This window comes from Anopheles ziemanni, chromosome 2 (genome assembly GCF_943734765.1).
Source record: "Anopheles ziemanni chromosome 2, idAnoZiCoDA_A2_x.2, whole genome shotgun sequence".
NCBI classification, from domain to species: domain Eukaryota; kingdom Metazoa; phylum Arthropoda; class Insecta; order Diptera; family Culicidae; genus Anopheles; species Anopheles ziemanni.
Window position 1 is genome coordinate 58,039,251 of NC_080705.1, and position 16,143 is coordinate 58,055,393.

General features: G+C 45.8%; 1 protein-coding gene across 1 annotated transcript in view; it reads right to left on the minus strand.

Moving 5' to 3' along the window:
- The window catches only part of LOC131281794 (formin-binding protein 1-like), a 62,460-nt gene that overhangs the window by 16,959 nt on the left and 29,358 nt on the right, over positions 1-16,143 (minus strand). The window lies entirely within an intron of this gene.

Below are 16,143 nucleotides of genomic sequence, written 5' to 3' on the forward strand. Positions count from 1 at the left end.
AAGAAAGAAAACAACATTCAATGATCATTGGTGAGTAAAACTTTCTTATGCTGCCAAATGTAAAGTAGGATTATAATCCTTATAGCGTCGAGTCATATTTCAATGTTGAAATTAAGATCTGGAAAACGTATTAGGTTAGTTCTTGACTTAAAGCCGGTAATGTTCGATCTTGAGTCAATCTAGACTGCTGTCACTATTTGAAACTTCAACTTATCTCTATTTGGAAGGTCACCTTCCACCCTCAAAACTAAAATCTGCTTGTCCAAGTTGTGGTTCTTTGCTACACCGGACGTTTTTTTGCCGATGCTGTTTTGGAGTGAGTGGAAAAATAACGCCTGACGTCATGGTCCGCGTTTGGAGCGACAGTGGACCAGCGAACACTGGTTTGCAGCTTTGAATCGAGCTTAGGTGTACGCTATACGCCATCAAGCGATCGCATTCTTTAATGTTCATTCCTCCCTCGGTTGATGATTTTGCAAACGTAAGAATATCATTTCTGCCGCCCCAGTATAAGGCAAACTCAAGAGGGGGAAAGATTAAGATAAGCCCGACCTGGTCAGTTCACTCCGAGATTTTGCCCAGAGCACTGGTTAGTAAGATTCCTTGACGGGATACAAGTCAACACAAGCAGGGTTTTATTTATTAAAGTTCATCCACAGCGTTCTATCAAACACTTGTGCGAAGACATATGGTTGATTGAGGTGAAAAACAAAACCCTCCACACACGATATCGGCGAATTTATTTGCTGAGCTTCCCTCAGTAATGCTTTGCTATCGGTACAATGCGAAACAGTGCCTCAAGCGGCCATTCTGCATGCAGGGTTAATGTTTTGTGTTCACCTTGAGATCGTCAAGAGGTTGGAAAGTTAAAGATCCGCTCCGACACGACCCTTCTTCTCGGAAACGCTCACAAGGTTAACCAGAGCCAATCTTGGCTTCAAATTGATTATGGGATTGTCGGGAACCTGGTCAAAAAAAACTCTATAAAAAATCTCTGTCGCTTTCAGAAAATTTTCTCAGAAAGGATGAAGGATAACTCAAAGCCGGCGAAATGGATTGAAGGTATAGCAGGAATGTTTACCTCAAAACAACAAATTGTATATGTTACGCAAATGCACCCCAGGTTAGGTAAGGATTTAGTTCTGCCGAGTACCTATGGTGGTTGTGTTTGCTCGGGAAAGCTTTTTTATAACTAAATGTTTACCAAACACTGACACGCAGCGCGACAAACAACATGCGTGACATATGTACTGTTATAGAACGTAAGAACAAACGGCCGCAGTACACGGTGGACGACCAAAAATTAAGCTGCATTGTATAACGGATATATACAGTACATTTATTATCACTAGCCAATAAATGAATGTCAGAACAAAATTATCATTCTAAACCGACGCTTACATTGTAGGTGTAGGCAACGTTTTAATATCCCTTTCCTTTTCCGTAACGTTTTATGACGGCGGGCAACAATTTGTAGACTAAATAATAAACAATGGAGAAAGACGAAACCTGGCAGGCTTTGCTGCCAACATGCCACTCTTCATTTCGATGGACCACGGCTCTGGCCAATATTTCATCGCTGTATGATTTAGAGGTCTGAGTGTTACTACCATTTTTTGTAACGGTGATTCCATAAAATTAAAAAAAACCAAACAGGTCCAGAAGATGCAACAAACTTTGGAGCAAACTGTACCGAACCCGAAGAAGAAGAGAGCCAAGAGAACCCATCCGTAATTAGCTTGTATTATACTACTTTCTACAAAACACGGCGAGGCTGGATGGTGCCTGCGTCGAATACATATGTGTTGCAGAAGGTGCTTCCCTCATCGGAAGCCGACGAAAATAGGAAGCGATCGTTTATTAATTCTACACATCGCACGGTTTTACGGTACACGGTTTTCAGCCGATCGCGACCATCAGGCCGTCGTGTGGTCCAGTTGTAGTGTTTTAAAACGGCTAGGCTTTCAAGTCGTTTCACATGGGGTTTTACTGTGGCTAGTACATGATGGTGTACCATCTGGGTTTGCGTTGGTAGATGCCGGATGATTCCAGGAACGCCGAAACAAACACGCTACCGGAAGGCATACTACTGGTGGCCTTTAAAAAACCACATTGTATTACTCACCACCACCATCTTCTTCGTCATCATCAAAACCATGCTCTGGCGTCTGAGAGCACATTTGAATGAATAATGGAGTCGGCGGTAATGGCAGTAGTTCACGCTTCATCCAGGCCTTCGTATACCCTCTTGCCGCAGAACCGATTGTGTTTTTTATTAGCACAAATAGCAGAGAGGATCAATCGGGCTAATAAATATTAGCAACACCGATTGATTTCGGCAGCTACTGCTCACTTCTCGAGTTGGAACGCCAACTCTTCTCATCGGGATTAATTATATCTCTCCTTCCGAGAAACAATACATTTCATCTTCATTTCTTAATTTTATGGCCACGGGGCACTTTTCGGCTCCGAAGAAGATGTTCGCGGTGAGACAAGAGTGATGAAAGGAGGAGATGAAATATCTCCAAAGAAATTTTTCACGATATTCGATATTAATATCATCATATTTCTTACTTCTACCGCTCGGTGATGCTGCTTTCCACCTTTACCGAGTCTTATCTAATGAACCATCGCGTCGGCCAGCGTCGCGAGGAGGAGTTAACCCATTGATTACCATTTCTATCGTTGTCCCATCTCACGGTATTACGCGGCTCAGCCTCTCTTCAGTGGTTTCTGGAAGCTCCCCCTGCTCACCGTCTTTCACCATTTCGTCTAACACCAAAGTTCGAGCATAAATTTCACCTGCATCCCGAGCACAACACACCTGACGACGCGGCCACCGAACGTCCCGTGAAGGCCGGACGTCTTACGAGGTCACTTCGAGTTGGTGTCTCTTCTCCCGAGGGGAGAGTTTCGGGCGTTGGCGATCGGACGGCACACACCGGGAACACGCAGGCACGGGCGCGGAACGATATTTAAATTTGTTAAACAAAACGTATCCACGCCCTACGAGAGCAGAGAGTAACGGCAATTGAGGAGGGGAACGCCACAACGCGACAAACGACAGCTATGGACACGGCGTTCGAAAAATCAAAACAACGTCTCGAAAGTCTTTGATAACCAGCAGTGGAAAAGACCACGATGGCGGAAGCTAGAGGTCCAGACGGGATCACCGCATAAACGCACCCGTAGGTATGTTCATGTAGGCATCTCCCGAGACATCGACAATAAGGAAAAAGGTAGGTTAGGAAAGTTTTTCTTTATGCTTTACTTTCACTTGATGTCAAGCAGAATGACTTTAGATATTTGGAAAGGAATGCTGGAACAGGTATTTAATGATGTCGAATGGCCGGTGTTTGGTAGGACAATTTCTTTCGGTGCCCGAACACTGAACAAATGTACAAACATTTGTTATACTATAACTGTAACAAACCGACATATGTACATCTGAATAAACTCATTAATTCGTATTAAAACCAGCCATCCCTTAAGCAAAACGAAACCGGTCGTCGTTCTTACCCCCCGAGGACAATGTACTTGATCAACTTCTACAGATCATGCTGCTCTGGGAAGCCAGATAACGTGGTTAATATGATACTTATTACTTCAGGGCAGGTTCTGTAACATTCACCACGACGATCGTTTCCTGTCAGAACTAGCAACCTAAATCCGGTGGTGAATGAGTGCAACGCCTGCATTGCGACCAGCCTTTAATGGTTTGCTCAAGCTTATTACCGCCGGGTGCACAGCAATGAGCTGCCAACCTCATAGGAGTCGTATCAATTATTAATATGCAAATGTTGAAAATCCTTTGGGCCATAACTATAATCTCGGGGATACATACAAAAAGGCATCAGTCGTTTACACGCGATCTTGTTTTTCATTTTATTGATAGAGCCAATTCTAGCATTGCGATTTTATTTGCCGTTTAATACCGTTTGTCAAGTAGAACATCGTAACGGTTGTAGAATCAACCTAACCTAACCTAGCAAGAAACGGTTACACGGATATCCCGACGCAATGGCTAGCGGCAACCGCTTCCCAATCCTCGGACGCTCGGAATGCACCGGGAGAATTCAGGTTCGTCGGAATGTACCGGGCATATCGAATAACGACTTCTACGAGCTGCAAGCGTGCAGCAAGCAGCCCGGACTACACGCCCGGAAGAGACGGCCGTTCGTTCGTGACATGCAGGTGATGCTCATCGCAAGTTATGTGGCAGCACAAGTGCGTACTGCCGTCGGCTACTACTACTACTACTACTACCAACCATCGGGTGAGAAACCCGAAAAACTAGTTTTCATTCCTCCTCGCTTCAAGATTGATATGCCCCCGGGGGAGACGAAGGGCAGAAGGGTAGCAAACGGCACGGAACAGGAACTAGTTTCATGGTGTCGTGTTTCGAAGCCTACAGCTTCTTGACAACCACCGGACGCACTGTTCTATCCCCAGTGAGAAAGCTGTCTTGGAGTCGTTCGCAGCGACTCAACAACGCGATAACTTAAATCCCCCGATGTCAAGTACAGTTCTCACAGGGACCTGTTTGCATTGGATGTAGTAAGGTGCAATGGAACTTAGAAAAGAGGGAAGGGACGCAATAGAATTTGGAATATGGGGCGCAACACGAGTGACTCAAGTTCAATCAACGGAACTTTTCCCAGCACTCGACGGGCAAAATTATGTTGTTTTTAACGTCGTTTCCAAACGAAGCCACATGATTACAACACAAAAACACTCTTATCTACAATGTGCCGATATGCTTCCAAAGAAAGTACTTCCTAACCATTACATCCCTCCCAAATTACGCGTTCATTGTTTGTTAGCTCAACAAATGGTATCCAAAGTTCGGATCGACCCGTTGTCAAGTGACAAAAAGTCCCCTCGGATGGAGGTGGAGTTTCGAAACGCTTCATCAGCGGCGAAATGTGGGAACTTAGAGCGTCAGCTATGCGGTTCAAGAGTGCCCGGAATTTCCCTCGCACCAGTCAAGTGTGGTGAATCAGTGTGTGGTTTTGTAACGCAATAGCTGTGACAAAAATAATCTATTACTTTACGAAACGAACATTCTCACGCTGCTTGTACAAAAATCGCGCATGAAAGCATTTAGAATATTTCGCAGGAATTATTTGCTTTTCATATGATGTATTTTAAAGACCGACCTAGGCCTCATGGTGACTACGTGACAAGGAAGTTGTCGTCAACAACACATCAACCCGTGTGGATCATTAAAATATCGACAAAACGTTGTTTACAACCCCGTGAACACACGATGACTGTGTCCGAGGGCACACAGAGACTGAAATAAACTTCATACTGCAAACCCAAACGTGACAGCTAGATCTTGGCCAGCATCGTTTCGAAGGAAGTGTCTATTCAAGTGTGACGATAGCAAACCAATCCTCATGAGGAGAAGCTGTTTGATTTGTTTTATTTGTTCCCATCTTGACTTCGTTTCCTCATTTGCGGTTTCAACTTTCTCCGGTACAATGAGATCGGAACGATCAGCTGAGATTCCCGGTGTTTCGAAACGCCACAACACATATTGTCTGGTAGAACTGAGTGTTCTCCACTCGCCGTTGTTGTGGCCTCTACGCATAAGGCCGGTATTATGACTTTGCGCTGCGCAGTCCATTGGAAGTGGGGACGAGAAATGGAAGAGATTGATTAGTAATAAAGAGTTCGCATATCCCTCTAAGTAAGAAAAAAAGAAATCCGAGGCGAAAAAGGAACCCCACCACCATTGATTAGATAGGCAAGCGCTGGCTGATGCTGAAGAAAGGTCGAAACGTTACAGCAACGAGGTAGGGGTGCCCACTGCTCGAGCTTTTATGCTCGATCTTTCCACCGGACCGGAGGCTTGAGGGCATCCGTGTGTCCACGCCTCGTGTGATGGATGTGATGGTCAATCGGAATAGCGTTTGTTGGACAGTTGGAACCCGAGAGACCCCTGAGAGTTGGTAGGTCCATGCCGAAGTTGGCCGTAACGGGATAGGGCGCGATTGACCGTTCCTTCCATCGGCCGTTCTGCTGAATAGATGTGGGGAAATCTATTTTATTGCTCATTGGACACATGAAGGGTATTTTCTATTCGGCCATCAATGTTAGTTGATTGATGAGTTTGCTTGTGGGAGGGTTTACCATCATTCTATTTTATTTGTTCGTTATACGAGTTTAAACTGGACTAGGTAATTATCGGCTCGGTCGTGTATTTATGTATGGCCCGAGTTGAACCATTTAGCAAATCACAAAATAACGGTGCCGTCCTCAATAATGTAAACACCAATCAATAACGCAAATATTTCAATTATCCGCTACTACATTTTGCAAAGTAAAAACTAGATGTCACATCACATAAAAAATAAAACAAAGTGTGACACAGTTTGCTTCACACATTTTCGATAAACCATGAGTCAATGTGTGTACTGTTTTTCTTTTCCTTTTTTTTTCCAAACTAATTCAAGTGGCACTACTCTGGCGCCTTCGTTAGTGGTGTGAAATCGTAAGCAGAGCCAAAAAAAACCCTAACCCCGCACACCAAGCGTGGCATACCAACCAACCCCATCCCCAAACCGCAAAGTGATCCATCAGTCCCATCTCGCTCGCTTCCAAATAAACTGACCGTCGCCGAAAGCGAAACGAAAAATGCTAAACAAAAACCATCTTCAAACTGCCAAACTTAAATGTATACCGAACCGCAAATAAACACCCTCTTGGATCGCGAGCGTAAATAAAACGTGCCAAACGGCTGGCAACATCAGCCCGAAAACATGCACGCACGCACACGCATGTCGGGCACTGGAGGAGATGGCGCGAAACACACTTCGCCGGCGTCTTGGCGCACACCTAATTGAAAATTCCAATGTCAATGTTAAGCATGGCCTGTGTGTGTCCTCCTGCCTCCGTCAGAAGCCTTGCCTTGGCTTGGAGTCAAGCGCGCCACAGTTGAAAAATGAAGGTGTTAGTGGATGGGTTTTTCGTTGGGCCTATACTGCACATTCGTCTCCGTAGCTTGGTTATTGACGTGGTGTCGATGTTGGAGCGAATGTCATCATGAACTAATGTTCCGAATGAAGAAACAAGTTCTGATTTACGAATCCATATTCGTCCGTGCGTTTCTGTTTCGGTTTGCCAACAATGTAGAATTATCATAAGCTGTGGGCTGACTGGAATTCTAAAGGCGAAAATGCTTATAATTTATAATCAAATGGTTTAGATATGAGCCCCAAAGCCATTCGAAGAAGTAAGACAACCAATTGAATAAGGGACGCATGTTCTTGAGTTAACCAAATACATAAAAAAAATCCAAAAGTTAGACACATTCAGTCGCAACCACTATCGTAAGGGTTTCAGATTTTCATTTGTCCTCAGAAGATTGCTATGCTATATTGCCTATGACGTCATGTTCACAAAACATGGCAATAAACAGCAGAGCAGACTAGCGAATTTAAAAGCCTGCGAGCAACCTATTGATGATCTGTTAGCGACATCATTTGTTGATCTCCTCCAAGCGCGCTTCTTAAGGTTACTCCACATAAAGAAACTGTGACAAGGTTGACCATGCGCAGCTGGTGAATCACAGGCCGCCAGAGTACAACGTACAACGGCTTGCTGTCTTCTGTTCCAAAGCTATAAAACGTTAACTCGACCCCCAAACAAGCTCTATCTATGGAACACCGATCTCCTACGGTCGTCGTAACCTACAATCAACGATCTATACGGGCTAAAGGAAACTTGCACCATGTGATCCTAAATGTGCGAGACAAGGTAGTTGCTTCGGTAGTGGTTCGAAGATGGAGAAGGATTGATGCATAGATTCTCGCCTTCTGGCGGAGCAGGTTGATGACTAAACTTTGCCAAACATAGCTGAAGAAGTTGAACAGCACCCCAGGAGATCGCTGTGCTGCAATGGAGCCTTTTTTTCGTCCGCCTTAGTGGCGCGCGCAACGTTACAACACGAAACAAAATAGGTGTAGGGTTACAGTGTCTCTGGGAGGCACGGGACTTACCCCACCACCACGCATCGTAATAGCCACGATAATTTCAAGTAACCGGCTACTAGTTCCTCGAGCTACTTCTTTGCCACGATCGAACACACTGTGTGTGCGCTGTCCTGTGTCAAATTTAGCAAAACTTAAATCTGCGAAAGCTTATGCAAAACAAAGTTGCTTTCAACAGACAGACACAGACACAAATCCAGGGGGGCATGGTTACGAATTACATAAGAGTGTTCGGCACGCGAAGGAGATCGGTTTGCGGATTGTAACGCAACGAAAACAGCTCCATAACCGTTACTCCAAGATAGGTCATTGATCCAGTTGGTGGAGTAGGGCAGAATTCCGAAACGCTGGAAGATACCAACCGGACCGAGGAGATGTTTGTGCAGCGGGTTGAGATTTACAAGAATGCCCGCGAAAATTCCATCCAGTTAATTTCGATGCGTTGGCAAAGGTCAGGAGTTCCCACGAGCTCCCGGTCTTCTTACATCAACCATGTTAAACACGTGATCCTCCCCCCAGATGATGGGGAACTAACGACATTAATACATTTAGTAGTGTACGGAATTCGACCGTCGTGTGCAAGGCATGCGTGCACGTTAATGCAATAATCTCCGCTCAGCCGTTGATTCCAGCGATGAATTTCAACCCCACACTAATCGAATAAACCCGAACACCGGTCACAACCCCAGCGACCCACCCGTCATTGAGAGCGTGTTCGCAGCACGCGACTTGAGCTCGTCCTCCCGCCGTTGTGTCCGAGGCCCATAAATTAAACGGTAACCCCTGGTGTCATTGGTTGGAAAATTTTGTTCAACAGCAGGGGAGACATACCAGTTTGGGGCGGTCTTCTTCCGCCTCTGTAGCAAAGTAAAAAAAGAGTTTCGTCGGTCAATACTGACCGACCCCACCAACCGTAAACGCCAAACGTGTGGTAATGCCATCAGCCAGCCAGCCATTATCAATTTACAGCAAGGATTAGTACGCACCCTTCCGCATATAACACGGGACCAATTGAGCTGTAAGGGAGGGCTATCTTGTTTCTTGCATCAATCGGCTGTGGCGGGGCTAGTGGATGGTGGTGCAGTAGCGTGGGAGATTTAAACATATTGCATCACACCCGATGAATCTCGACACACCACATGACAGTGAAATTGGTGGTAACACGGCGGTGCTGGTCGAAGTCTTACTGACTTACTTTCGTTTGACTTTAATTAACGATTTACGTTATGGAACGAGTCAAGAAAAGTGGTGGTGGTTAAAAAACGAAAACATTTAGGTCATGAAGCAGGGAGGGGGGTTTTAAAGTCGAGACGGTTGAAGAGGTTGAACAAAATTGAACTGTTTTCAATTACACTCTCAATTATGACCGCCCTGAAGGCTGCCCATCACACACGCACACACCGAAGGGATTGTGTAAAACCACAAGCGGAGTGCAGTGTGTTTGAACACATCTGGTCCGACGTGAATCGATTTGTTTAACCTCAGAGTCTCTGCTGTAAGCCAACGTAAAGGGTTGTTTGTTTCGTCGTAGATGTCACTTTATGAGAGCAAATAGTAATGAAGTTACTGGTTTGGGATGTATTTCTTAGGCTAAATATTCCGCAGGTAAACCTCTTACGAAAAACTAAACCCACCAAGCAAGTTCGTTTAAATCCCTCCGACATGATTTAACCGAAACTTAAAACTTTGCACTAAACGAGGGTAAATGGGAAATTCTCTTTGCTAAAACTCACGACACGAACCTACAGCTGCATAGTGTTGTTATGTAATAGCGTCAAGCCGTGCACTGCGTTCGATTTTTTCTTTTAACTTTTCCACGTTTTAGTTTCTGCCGCAGCTAGACACTTTGAACGAATGCCCTGCACACCCGAACTGCATCATTCATGAGGTACAGTGGGCGACATAGGCAAGGAGAAAATATGGTTGCGCATAGCATCGACCGGACCATGGACAGGAGTACTAATGCGAGATCCATAAAGTGACGCGCCTCACGAGGCGTGGACTTCATTCGCAGTGTGGTGACGTTTGGTTCGAAGGCTGGCATCAACTCCGCAAATCCGTTCCGAAAGTAGTAACGAAGCCGAAACTTCACTAAAAACTTTGGTGATGGTGATGCTGGTTGGCATAAGGTGGAATAAATTATACACAAACCCACACCCCTCGACGCCGGCCGGCCGGCTGGTTCCTGGTGCCGGAGATTGCTTTATGATCGAGGAAACACACAAACCACATGAACGCACCTCTGGCGGCCTCAGGACTCACGGAGGAGGTCGTTCTACCGGAGGGTTTGACAAGCACCCCGATTAGCCGAGCGAGAACGTGTTTTTCCAGCCAGCCTAAGCCACGGTCAGGTTGTCGCCCACCTTTAGGTGAATTCTCCAACGCTAGCTCGGGACTACAATCGCCAATGCTTTGAGGGTGAGTGAGCTAATATAAAGGAAATACACAGGAGAGAATAGTTCCATGTTCACATGCGTGGGACATTTCTTTTTCTCCTTTCCAAGACTATGGCGTGTAGCTCCTGCAACACGAACCGGAGGTTTATTCCCTCCGGATGGTTTCAGGAAATATTCGATTGGACGTTTGGCGCAGTCCGCATAAGACTCAATGTCCTCGTGGCCTGGACAACGTGTAAAAGTTATTTGAAGCTAGGTACTCAACCTAGGTAGGTCAACCGGGTGACGGAAGTGATGAAATATAAACAGTCTCGGTTGTTATGAATTGACGTTGGCTGGATTGAAGCATACACCTACATATTTTTCAACGCGGGTTGACTTTTCAAACATGAAGAATAATTACATTATAAACATTTTTAGAAAAAGTGGTATTTAATTGGTACGTTTCGAACCGTAGAAAGTCATTTTAAGAACACGAGTGCATTCGTTGAACAATTTGTACATCAGATTCCATCTTTTTGTATTTTGCCGTAGTAGTTTAATAAAGCTTTTAATGTTATGTTATGTTTTTAATCGTAGGCTGGATCTTCAAATATACATTTTGAATAAAGAGATATCTCACTGCCTGATTTCAATTGAAGAGATGACTCACTGCTGTCAATTTATTGTATTTATAATGCACCTGCGAAAACGATAGAATAAACTTCCAAGACTTAAAAATTATCGATTAAACAAATTCAATGAAAAAGACACGGCGTAGCGGCCAAGGATATCTTTGTAAGATTTACAATTTCCTGTAGGTTTATTTGCCAGCACCAATCGCATCCAATCGTACCCACACCATAAAACATTCATTTTCCCATTTTAATAAATCTTCCAATATTTTCTCCCCTTCGTAGTTGAACAAGTTACGGCCTCTGTTGCATTCACAAAAGGGGAAAACACCAATGACAAAACAAAAAAGAAATCATAATAATCATTGGACGATAGTATTTCGATTGGTAGACGTGGGTGCGTCGGCAAGCGTGTTCCAAAACAAACTCGTAAACAAGTTCAAGGGTAGGGGAGAATGCGGAAAACTAGACATCCCAAACGGCGCACGGGAAGAGAACATTGAAGAAACACACGCTACAGCACCAAACTCAAATATGTACCCTTCCGTATCCTTCGCTTCACTTTTCGTAGGTATCGAAAGGGGGTGGCCCGAAATTGGCACAGGGAAAGTGTATCGATCGGGATGAAAGTATAACATTCGAACGGGCGCGTCGTCTGGGAGCTAGAACACACGCATGAAAGTGAAGACCATCGAAAGCTTACTACGAATAGCAAAGGACGAGATGAACATCGGTTCCGGTGTGCCGAAAAATGATATACCGAACAGAAAGGACCACATTTGAGAGCCGTCCTCAAAGCGCGCGTCTCACGGGAAAATACTCGATGAGTCATCGATGGAAGGCGAACGGGGATGGAGTACACTGCCGGTGTATAGGTGTCTCATCCCACGGCGACCCGTGAGGACCCAGTTATCCTTGGCAACTTTACGGAAGTGTTTGTGAAACGATCCACACCCGCCGTGTCCCGTACATGCGCACTTATTTGCTGCTGCTACTTTATTCAAGCCGCTACTATGAGGGTGTCCTCAGCCCGAGCCGGAAGCATAGTGGAAATTGCATCATAGACGCTCGAGTCTACACTCGCGCGAGGCGTTACTCATCCAATTCGCAAGATGCTGGCCCTTGTGCCTAAGAGTGTGTGACTCATGCTTCGTTGTGAAATAGCCTTGAAAGGAGGAAAAAATAAAGTGACGGATCACGCTGAGAGCAACGATATGGCGCACTGTGTGTTTGCCCTTAAGAGGTCCTTTCCGCGGCTCTTTTGTTCCCGATGAGTGAAAGCATTTTGTCAACACACTGAGGGAGTGAAATTTTTCTGTAACGCTATCATGATCCGAGGCCAACCATCCTGTTGCGTTGAAAGAAATAAAGAAAGCGAAACACTTCCTCGGCACAATTACTCGCGACGTGGACAGGCGTCGTCTCCGTGGGCAACAGGGACTATAGCGAGTTTATTCGATTGGGAACCCGGAACACACGGTGGGCAGCGTCCTACCGGTCCAGAACGTTACCGAACGATTGAGGAAGTAATGAAGAAATCGGGAAGCAAGCGTGCGCTCCTGTGTGTCCCCCCCTGCGAGATAGTGTGCGCCAATTTGTAGTAATGAAATTCCGCGTAACCGATTGTACCCCCGCGATAAGCGAGTAGCAGTAATCGTGACCGAGCACGCAGAACTGCAGAAGACAGCAGAGCGCTTGGGGATGACAGTAGGAGCATTCTGATAAGCGACGGCGACGAAGACGATGACCGTTTGCAGAATGCCGACCGTCGGGAGCAACGACAGCAGCAAGCAGCAGCAAATCAGTGTCATGTCCGACGAGCTGTTGTTTGTCCTGCCATCATCGTCAAACACGGGGGGGAAGGGATTGCTGCTGCTGTCCGGTGGAGGCTATAGTAATATAGTAATCAACTTATCAGTAACGACAGGAAGACACGAAATGCGACCGGTGCTTTTTGCCTTTCGCTGCACTCGGAAGTTTGCGATGACAAGCGTCTAGCTGACATGACGCAAAAGTGAGCAGCAGGTCGTAAAAAAGCGTGCTGCCAGCTCATATTCGTCAGTATTTCATGTTCGTCAATCGAGGCCTATCAAATCGAAGTCAAACACGCCGATAGCCGTTGGCAGCTGAGACTTGAAAGGCTTCCTACAAAATTTGCTCGGTTCAATATTGATACCTGCCTCCGTTACAGCCTTTGATCACCACCGTTACACTTTATGGTGCAGGCAGTAACTCGTCACAGTTGGAGACATTGTTCCCTGCTACTCCCACACACCCGAAGGCCGGCTAAAGAGGGGGCCTGCCTGTTGCTTTCAAACTAGTTTTCCACTTGTCGTCATGGCATCTTGCTTCTTACGGAAGGTATTTTGAATATTACTTCACAACCGGAACACCGTTTTGGCGAGCGCACATGGCTGGCAGAAATTTAATAGCAAAAAAATCTCCAAATTGAATCCTCCACACAACCTACCTTCTCACTTCTTTAACCTTCGGCGGTAATGGGATTCGGGCCACTTAAAACAATATGGCGTAGAAAAATTGTTTAAAACACTTCCACAAGGGTCGGGGTTTCGATTTCCCGGCCTTTTCCACGGAATCTCTCTCACGAAAGCGTGCTGCTAGCTTAAGTTGCCTGCTAAATGCACCGTTCAAGCGACTACCAAAACCCCATCTGGTGTGTATGTGTCGGTGTGTGTTATGTTGCATATGGGACGAAGGAGCCGAAGTCGAAGAAGGCGAATCATCGAAACGGTAAAAACATGTTATATTCGTAGCATACATTCCACACGGCCGGGGAACCGCTAATCGTGAGCGAAAAGAAGCGTGGCGGAAGCGGTATGCTTACGCACCTGGGCAAAATCTCCATCTCCGGTCGGCGAGGAGGTGTTTTCTTTTTGTTGTTGTTTGGGGGAGAACATCTGGTCCTGGCTGCGTTTGATGTTAACGTGTTGTTATTTGTGGCTGCTTGCCGCCTCGAATCCCTTCGCGAAAGATATAGGATTTTTTCAAAGAGGATTGTTTTAGTTTGTCTCGCTTTCCATCCATTTTATTGTCGTCATCTTTGTGTTATCAATTTTCTGATACATTTGACGAGACTGGAAAGGTTACTGTATCAGAAAAACATAACCTGGGAATTACTAACCGCGTCCCCGCGCAACCGAATTTTATTCAAGTCAGTAAATGTATCGGAAGGGGGTGCCCATGGCGCAGCGGTAGCGCAATGAAACACCACGCCGCAGGTGTGGGATCGAATCTCGAGTCTAGCACTCTTCGAACGGCTGCCCACCGATCTATAATATACCATGTTTCGGTCACCGAAAATCTCTTTGCAAGAGAGAGAGGCCTTGTCCCACTAGGGGGATGTCGTGCCACATAAAAACAATGTATCGGAAGCTTATCAGCTTAAACAAGTTGAGTTTATTCTTAAATTACGAAAAATAATTGTAAAACCTAATTAGGACACCGTTAAACCCATCAGGGCATCGTCAAACCTCGGTGCCAAACGATAAACTCCGACAGGAAATTATAAGCTTGGAAAGCCGTTTGTTTGGATAGACGCAGATTACATATGAAAAACTAAAACAATCCGTCCTGTGGTCTGAAATTTTTCTAATGTAGTATAATGATACTCATTCGAAATTTTCGAATTGGTACCGAGATTTTGTAATGGATGTAACTGTTAATTGTCTAGTAATATTAATATTAAATTTACTGCGAAAATGTGAATTACTTTATAATAATTAAATTAAATTTACTTAAAAAAATTGTAATGCACCCAGTATATAATAATTATTTTTAAACAGCTTACACAGTCATCTGCTATTTTACATCTTGCATCCTGCCATACTGACGTTGGTGAAGAATGTTTGCCAAGTTCTCTCATACGCTTGTAAGCGTTACCAAGCATCCATCGTAACGCTAACGTCCAGAAACAGGAACGCATCGATGTAGAACTCGTTAAATGGGACTTATACCAGCTACTGATGAAGGCACTTTGGTGCCTGTTTGCCTGCGGCTCCAAACGTCTAGTTCAAACACAACCATCGTCCCACCAGCGCATCCCTTAGGGTAATCAATGGCGCACCTTCTCTGTGCTGGTGCGAAGGATGGAAGGAGCTGCCTTCAAATACTTATGCGCGTCCCAATCCCTCGTGGGGGATCCGCTAGGAATCCGGTTTGGCAAACAGTTGACGGAAACGGTAAACGAGCTTAATCGAATGACCAGGCTCGCAAACAGTTGCCGCAAACAGAACCGACGAGCGCCAATTTGGCCGGCGTTGCTTCTTCGGGGGTCAATTTGAGCGCTTAAATTCGGTGTTCGCTACCTCAAATGGTTTCACGTTGGTGAACAACTGTGGTGAACTTGGGAAAGAACACCTCGTAATATGTCCAACGACGTGTGTGACTAGGGAGATAACACTCCACAGCGAAGGTTTAGGTTTAGTAGTTTGCGTAAGCCGTCCGTTATGCATCGTCTCCTAACCACAATGTGCCGCCACCAGCATGGCAATCCAGGATTGCAAAACTGCATTAGCAACTCGCTGGTGTACCACCTTTCAACGTGTCTCCGATGGGGGCAGAATTTAAGCCGAGTGCCGCACGACGAACGCATCCGTTGGGCGACAGCTTCGCCGGCGATGGAAACCCTGGGAAACGACCGATCGAGCCGTCCCATACGGTACACACAACAACAAAGCGTGATGGTGCGTTCGGGTCTCTCCCCGGCAGTAAAACCGCACACTCCGGCGCAGAGGAAGCAACGGTGGTCCATGATTTCGATCGAGACGATGCTTCTCTTCTCTTCGGACGCGAGCGACACAATGAGGGATGTTTTGGGGCGTCCGGTGGCAAGAGGAAGGAATCGAAGACGTTCCCGGTTATGCACCGTCGCCTTGCGTTGGATGGTGATGCTCTCAGTTACGACACACACACACACACACACACACAGAGCCAGCCGTGGGAGAACTCACCGGAATCGTGGCAGGTTTATGATTAGTAAATTTGGTATTGGCTCGCATAATGGAGGCCTCCTCCATTAGTACCGCTGTCTTTTCCACTCGGAGACTCAAAACCGGCGTGTGGCACGTTGGGTTAGGGCGGAGGGAATGTTGGGAGGAAAAGGCTACAAGCGACAAA